This window comes from Canis lupus, chromosome 25, assembly GCF_003254725.2.
Source record: "Canis lupus dingo isolate Sandy chromosome 25, ASM325472v2, whole genome shotgun sequence".
Classification (NCBI taxonomy): domain Eukaryota; kingdom Metazoa; phylum Chordata; class Mammalia; order Carnivora; family Canidae; genus Canis; species Canis lupus.
Window position 1 is genome coordinate 2,009,214 of NC_064267.1, and position 6,763 is coordinate 2,015,976.

Consider the following 6,763-nt stretch of genomic DNA (forward strand, 5'->3'; position numbering starts at 1 on the left):
CTTTAGTTATCTACAAACACAGAATGTAACCACATAGTCCAGTGCCAGTTGCTGGAAGTTGTCATTTGTTCTTATTAAGTCTACACTTATAAAACTTTTTAAAGATTATATTATATATATATGTATTGACAATTCACTCAAGTAAATTTACTCACTGAGTAATCTTTCTATAGTGGTACTACTACACTGCTTAGTTTTATTGTCCTATGACTCCCTGTCGTCATAGCAAAGGAATTGTGTCCTGTTCATCTTTTAGATATATTCCTGGCATCTTGTGCACACCAGACACTTAAAGGTTTATATTAAAATGAAAACATTTTTGGAACACTCGCAATAATTACTGGGGCCTGGTTTTATGTATCTCATAATCCTATGAGATAGGTACTAGCAACTTAATTAACCAGATAAATAAATCAAGGTGTAAGTCCCACAATGAGTAAGTGGTAAATTTGAACCAAGCATTTGGTACCAATACCAGACTACTTGTACTACCAAGTGCTTTGAAAATAAGGAAGGGTGAACATGAGTACCTTTCTGCCTGAGGGAGTCCAGAAAGCCTTCTCGGTGACATTAAAGTCTTAGGATGAGTAAGAAATAACATCCTTTATGGAGGTACAAAGTGTGGCAGACTAGCACAGCAATATAATGTCATAACTGGGTAGTTTGGATAAAGTCTGTAGTTTGGAGGACTCTAAAAAAGCAAGGGACCTGATTGCAAAAGGCCTTTGTAAACCATACTGAGGACTTGGGCATCTGTTTCAGGTCAGCAGTTTAAAATAGAAATTACTTTGCAAAAATCACTTAGGCTACAACTGGAGGTTGGATTAGAGGTAGTACGCTGGATCGTTTTTGCAGAAATCCAAAAATGAAGATGATGAGAATCTGCATTATGGAAAAAGATTAGAAATATACCTCTCCATTCTCTTTCCATAAAACTATTGTCATAAGTATTTGCAAACACTTAATTCATCTAATTGGTTACCTTAATTTTAAGTCTTACCACTTGATTTGCCAGGTGAATTTAGTTTGTGCATTTATAAAATATAGTTCATGTCCCAGAATTTTAGAAAAGACTATTTACTCCAAGCCTCATTCTCGATGAAAGCGGGCACGATTGTTTGTGGTGTCTACAAATGGTTAATATGGCAACACTGAGACAGATAGATTATGCTTCCATTATTGCAAGGGCAAGAATGAGACCTGTAACATTTCTTGTAGGCTCATCAGTTAAATGTGGATGGAACAAAACTTTTCAGTATTAGAAACAAGGAATAATATATTTTTAAATCACTTGACAAAATAACAATCAATGAACTTTCTACAATTTAACTTCTAAGGCCCTAAAATCAATTGCTTAAAGAAATTAGACTCCAAAGATTACAGGTAGGGACTTTTTGAAGTCTACTGTACTCTCACTAATATGGCAAGGCACAAAAAAGTAAAAGGTATAATTGAAAAGGAAGCTATAAAACCATGAGATACACAAATATGTTATATTCAAAAGCCAGTTGCATTTTCAAATGGGAGCAACAGCAGCAAAAAAACCATTCAACAACAGGCAACACCAGGCAGTGGAACACTATCTGGCACTAGAAAAAAAGGAGCTACCAAGTACTGAAAAGATGTGGTGGTACCCTAAGTGCATATTACTAAGTGAAAAGCTTCCACATGATTACAACTCAATGACATTCTGGGAAAGGTAAAACCAACGGACACAGTGCAATCAGTGGTTGCCTGGGGCTGCGGGGAGGGGCAAGGATGAGCAGGCAGGCACAGAGGATTTGCAGGGCAGGGAAACTAGGATGCTAGTGATGGATGACATCATCATGGCATTATACACTGGTGCAAACCCATAGAATGTGTGACACTAAGAGTGAATCTAATGCAAGCTATGGACACTGGGTGATAATGACGTGTCCTTGTAGAGTCATCAGTTGCAACAAATGTAAGACTGGTGGAGGATTTTGATAATGGGGGAGCCTATGTATGTGTGGGGCAAGACGTCTATGGGAAGTCTGTACCTTCCTCTCAATTTTGCTGTGAACATACCACTGCTATAAAAAATTAAGTCTTTAAAAAGACAAGAGTGACCTATGACTTAGGAATAAACCATCAAAAGATGAGTAACGACATTATGAAGAATTATCAACTTTATGCCAATCATTAAAGAAACCCTATTTAAGTGGAGAATACACAGCTATCATGGTTACAAATAATAGATATTGTTCTAAAAACGAAGAACCTGCTCTACCAATTACCAAGACTAATAAAGCTGTAGAAACTGAGGCAATGATGTATTAATTGGAGATAACCAAATCAGTAGTAGAGTATAATAAGGAAACCATGAATGCTCACTCTTCCTGGACCAATTTATAAGAGAGCTGGCATGGCAGATCAGTTAAGATATTGAACGATTTGTTTATAAGGTGCTGTGAGAATTGGTTATTTATATAAAAAAATTAAAATGGATCCCTACATTACTGCATGCACCAAAATCAACTCTAGGTAAAGACATGGAGTCAAAAGAGCAAATAACTCTAAAAGCTTTCAAAGAAAACAGGAGAAATCCTGTCTTGTTTCATAGAAAAGGAAGGATTTTAAGTCACACCAGAAACTAAGTATATTGAAGCTTCCTATATTTGACATAAAAGGTATCATTAAAAAGGTGAAAAGATAAGCCACAATGGGGAGAATTATACCTGCCCCTCAAGTAAGTGTCAAGCATCAAAATATATAAGTATATAGAAAATACATATGCATATTAAAAATATATGCAAATACATATAAAGATTACATATAAATCAGTAAGAAAATGGAAAAAAAATAAAAGAGCAAAAGACGTAAGTGCAATACAGGGAGAAGAAAACATGAATTGTAAATAGCCCAGTGAGAATAGTTCAGCTTTATTAAAATTCAGGAAAAACTAAATTCAGATTATAATGAAATATTATTTTACACCCACTAAATTGTCAAATATTAAAAGCTCCAACAATATCCAGTCTCCTCGATGATGAACAAAGGTAATACTTGATGGCAGTACACCGCTAGTAGATGATTCAGCTGATAACAGACCACTTGAAAACAATCAAAATCTTGTTTACAACAATCTTGTAAAGTTGAGCATAAATTCTAGCAATTCCATTTCTGGAATTGCACACTTTGATTTTAGGTACTGGAAGAACTCATATATGCACCAGGAGACATGTACAAAAATATTCATGGTAGTGTTATTGGTAATAACAAAAACTTTAAAATATTCTGAGTGAACAAGGGCTTGTTTGTCATGTGTTAGGAACACCGAAAATGAGCAAATAGCATTAAGCAACAATGCAGATAAACCTTTAAAACATTGTAGAATCATACAAGCAATCATAGGAGGCTACATGTGTATTTTTACATAGGTCAAAAGCAAATAAAGCTAAGTAATACATTGTTTCAAGACATATGCATACACGATAGGGGTGCCTCGGTGGCTCCTCCAGTTGAGAACTGGCTCTTGATTTTAGCTCAGGTCATGGATCCTCGGGTCCTCAGGTCTCAGGGTCCTGGGATCCAGCCCCAAATCAGGCTCTGTGCTCAGTGAGGAGTCCGCTTGAGGACTCTCTCGCTCTGTCCTTCCCCACCCCCCTAGTGCGGTCTCTCTCATTCTTTCTGTGTCTCTCTCTCTCAAATACATCTTAAAAAAGAAAAAAGATATAGGGGCACCTGGGTGGTTCAGTCGGTTAAGTGCCTGCCTTCAGCTCAAGTCATGATCCCAGGGTCCTGGGATCGAGCCCCACATGGGGCTCCCTGCTCAGCATGGAGTCTGCTTCTCCCTCTCCCTCTGCCTCCTCCCACCACCACCCCCTTCGTGCAGTGTCTCTGTATCTCTCTTCTTCTCAAAAAATAGATAAAATCTTTAAAAACAAAATAATTTGTTAAAGATATATACATACATGATAAAAAAAAACATGTTTTAAATGCAAGAGAACAATCAGCATAATTATGGATTGGTGATGGGGAGGTGAGGATAATGCTTATGAAGACTACCCAAATAGCTTTAATGGTGTTGGTTATATTCTAGTTCTGAGGTTGGGTAGTATATTCATTGTTCATTTTATTCAATAAACACACAACATTATATACATATATGTGCATTGTATGTATTATTTTACATGCATCATCAAAATTTCTGTAATAAAAATGTCTATCTAATTGAATGTTTTTAATCGATAGATTATTTCATTGGTGGAGGGTACATTTAGGTAGAGATATTTTATCAGTCGAAAATTGAAAATATTTATTATTCTGGAGAGAAAGAAGGCTGGGCCAGATTGACAGTTTGGGGAGTTATCACCATAAATATCCATGCAGACTTATGGACTTAATTTGTTATTTAAGGATGTGGAAATTCAAAAATTGGATAAATGAGAATGAATAAAATAGAATGGATGATATATCTTGGTGAAAACTAATGAAATCAGAGAACTTCACCAGAAAAGGGAACATTTTCCTAAGGGAGTAGCAAATGTCCTGGAACATATGAGTGCATCTTAGCAAGAAATGATGGTGGATGACAGGTGATGGGAGAGTGTTCCTGAAACCAGAAGCTTAGGGAAGGAGAAAAGTCTGAAGCTAGAATGAACTGTTTCAAGATGGCATTTGCGCTCTAAGATGAACATTCAGGGAAAGTCAAATATGCATATTTAGCGACATCTTGTATGTTAAGGGTGGAAAAGGAATTAGGGCTTCTAAAAGCATAGCTATCCTAAAACAAACAGAAACAAAACAGCTGTCTTCATTTCAGAACTTTGCCCAAGTCCAGTAATTGATATAATGACAGAAAGTAGAAAGACAGAAAAATATTCATTGGGAGCACATTCCAGCAATCGGTGATCTGCTTTATTTCCCCATCCTCACTTCCCTGTGATGGAGGCGAGAAAATTCATTAATGTGGCCCAAGACCAATTCATTTAGACAAAGGAGGAGGAAACATTGAGAATGATCTCGTGTTTCTTTCATCTTCTGAAGCCTCCAGCTGTCCCAGGTGTCCCTTGTTGAAATCATTCTTGCTTTCTAGGCTGAGATACTTGAGAGGTTTTGCAGGAAGAAGAAAAACAGTTGCTTAGTCATCTTCCACAGGGATGTATTTGCGGCAAGTGCCCTAGAGGCTCTTGCCAGCCACCACCGGGGAACAATTACTGTTCCTGTTGTTTTGAACCTTGCACCTCCATGACTGGCAGTGCTAGCCTAAGTGATATTTGGCTAATGTTAAGGGGGATTGTATTTAGAAACTAGCTAAACTAGTACTTCCAAAATATTTTGCTACATAACTGTGGAGGGTCGTTGGATTCGGCAGGAAAGCTTCCTGCTCCAGGCAAGGATTGTCTATGACCTAGACACAAGAAATGATGGAAATAGGAGGTTTTCCTGTTGCTCTTTTCCATGTGAGGCTAATCCCAAAATTGTGATGACACGGTGATGAAGTAGAGGCCAGGAGGAAACAATGGAATCTATGGACTAAGTGCAGTAGAACCAGGAACGGATCTCAAGTTTTCAAATTTGCAGCAAACTGGAGAAGTGTTAGGGGAGGTGACGAATGTTTCAACTTACCTAACCAATCACGAATCCATCTCACATTTGCTTGAAACAGGGAAGAAAAGAGAAATACTGTGAAAATTAACCCAACATTCTCATTTTTGAAAGAAGATCACTGAGCCCTGAGAAACACAGCTCAGCTCTCATTCACAGTAATAATAACCATTTATTAATGCTAGTCATGACCCTGAGTATTTTACATATACTATTTCATATACTTCTCACACAGACAACTGTGGTAGAGACCGTTATTGTTCCCATTGTACAGATGGAATAAACAGAACATGAAGAGGGGTTAAACAAGTTACACCATGTCACATAGTCCGTTGGCAGTAGACCCAGGACTTGTTAACACCCAGGGGCCTGCTTTCTTACCCGCTCTGCCTCTGGCATCGTTTCTACAACAAGCCATAACCTAGAATGGATGAGGACAATGCCGAGAAATGTATTTGAAAGCAGACAGTCTCTGACTCTGCATGCACATGCATCTGTTCTAATCTGTTTCTGGTCCCCAGTCTCCTTTCCCAAAGTTCTAATATTCCATATTAATTCTTACCATTACAAACTGTGGATGACAGCCTTGGTTATTACTGTAATTTGAGTTTGGAGAGAAAGCAATTAAGAGTATCAGGTAGTTGGCAAGAGTAACGCACAATCTGGGAGTTTTTTTCGAGATGATGTTGCTGACAAGAAAGTAACCAGATGGTTGGGGGAAGAAAGACCAGGAAAGACAGGACGATCTGGGAAAAATCCTGAGTTTACTTTGTATTGCATTGCTTTCACACAGAGGAAAACAAAATATGATTTGGAATAGTGATAGGAGAATGATGAGCATCATTCAAGGAGAATATTGGTTCTTTCCGTAGTGGAGTAAGAGCTAAGTTATCCTTGACTCTAAGTGGTATGATGAATGAAGGACTCCTGGGACAGGAGCCTGGGGATCTGGATTCGAGAGAGTTTTGCCATTTATGAGCTGTTATCTTTGACAAGTTACTTATTCACTCATTCAACAAGTATCTGTGGGGCATCAGCTATGTGCCAGCGTCGTTCTAATGCTGTAGGTGCCGTGGCAAAAAATAACAGAATGGTCACATCCCTTATGGAAGTTGTCATGTAGGTCAGGGGTCAGCAGATGTTTTCTGTAAGGGGATAGACAGAAAATATTTTAGGCTTGACAGGCCTTCTT

At 38.0% G+C, this 6,763-nt stretch overlaps 1 non-coding gene across 1 annotated transcript; it reads left to right on the plus strand.

The window, feature by feature from the left end:
* Positions 1-1,085: 1,085 nt before the first annotated feature.
* Positions 1,086-1,211, plus strand: LOC112670264 (small nucleolar RNA SNORA1). Its single transcript, XR_003142841.1, has one exon. It is a non-coding gene; the product is annotated as a small nucleolar RNA SNORA1 (small nucleolar RNA).
* Positions 1,212-6,763: the final 5,552 nt, after the last annotated feature.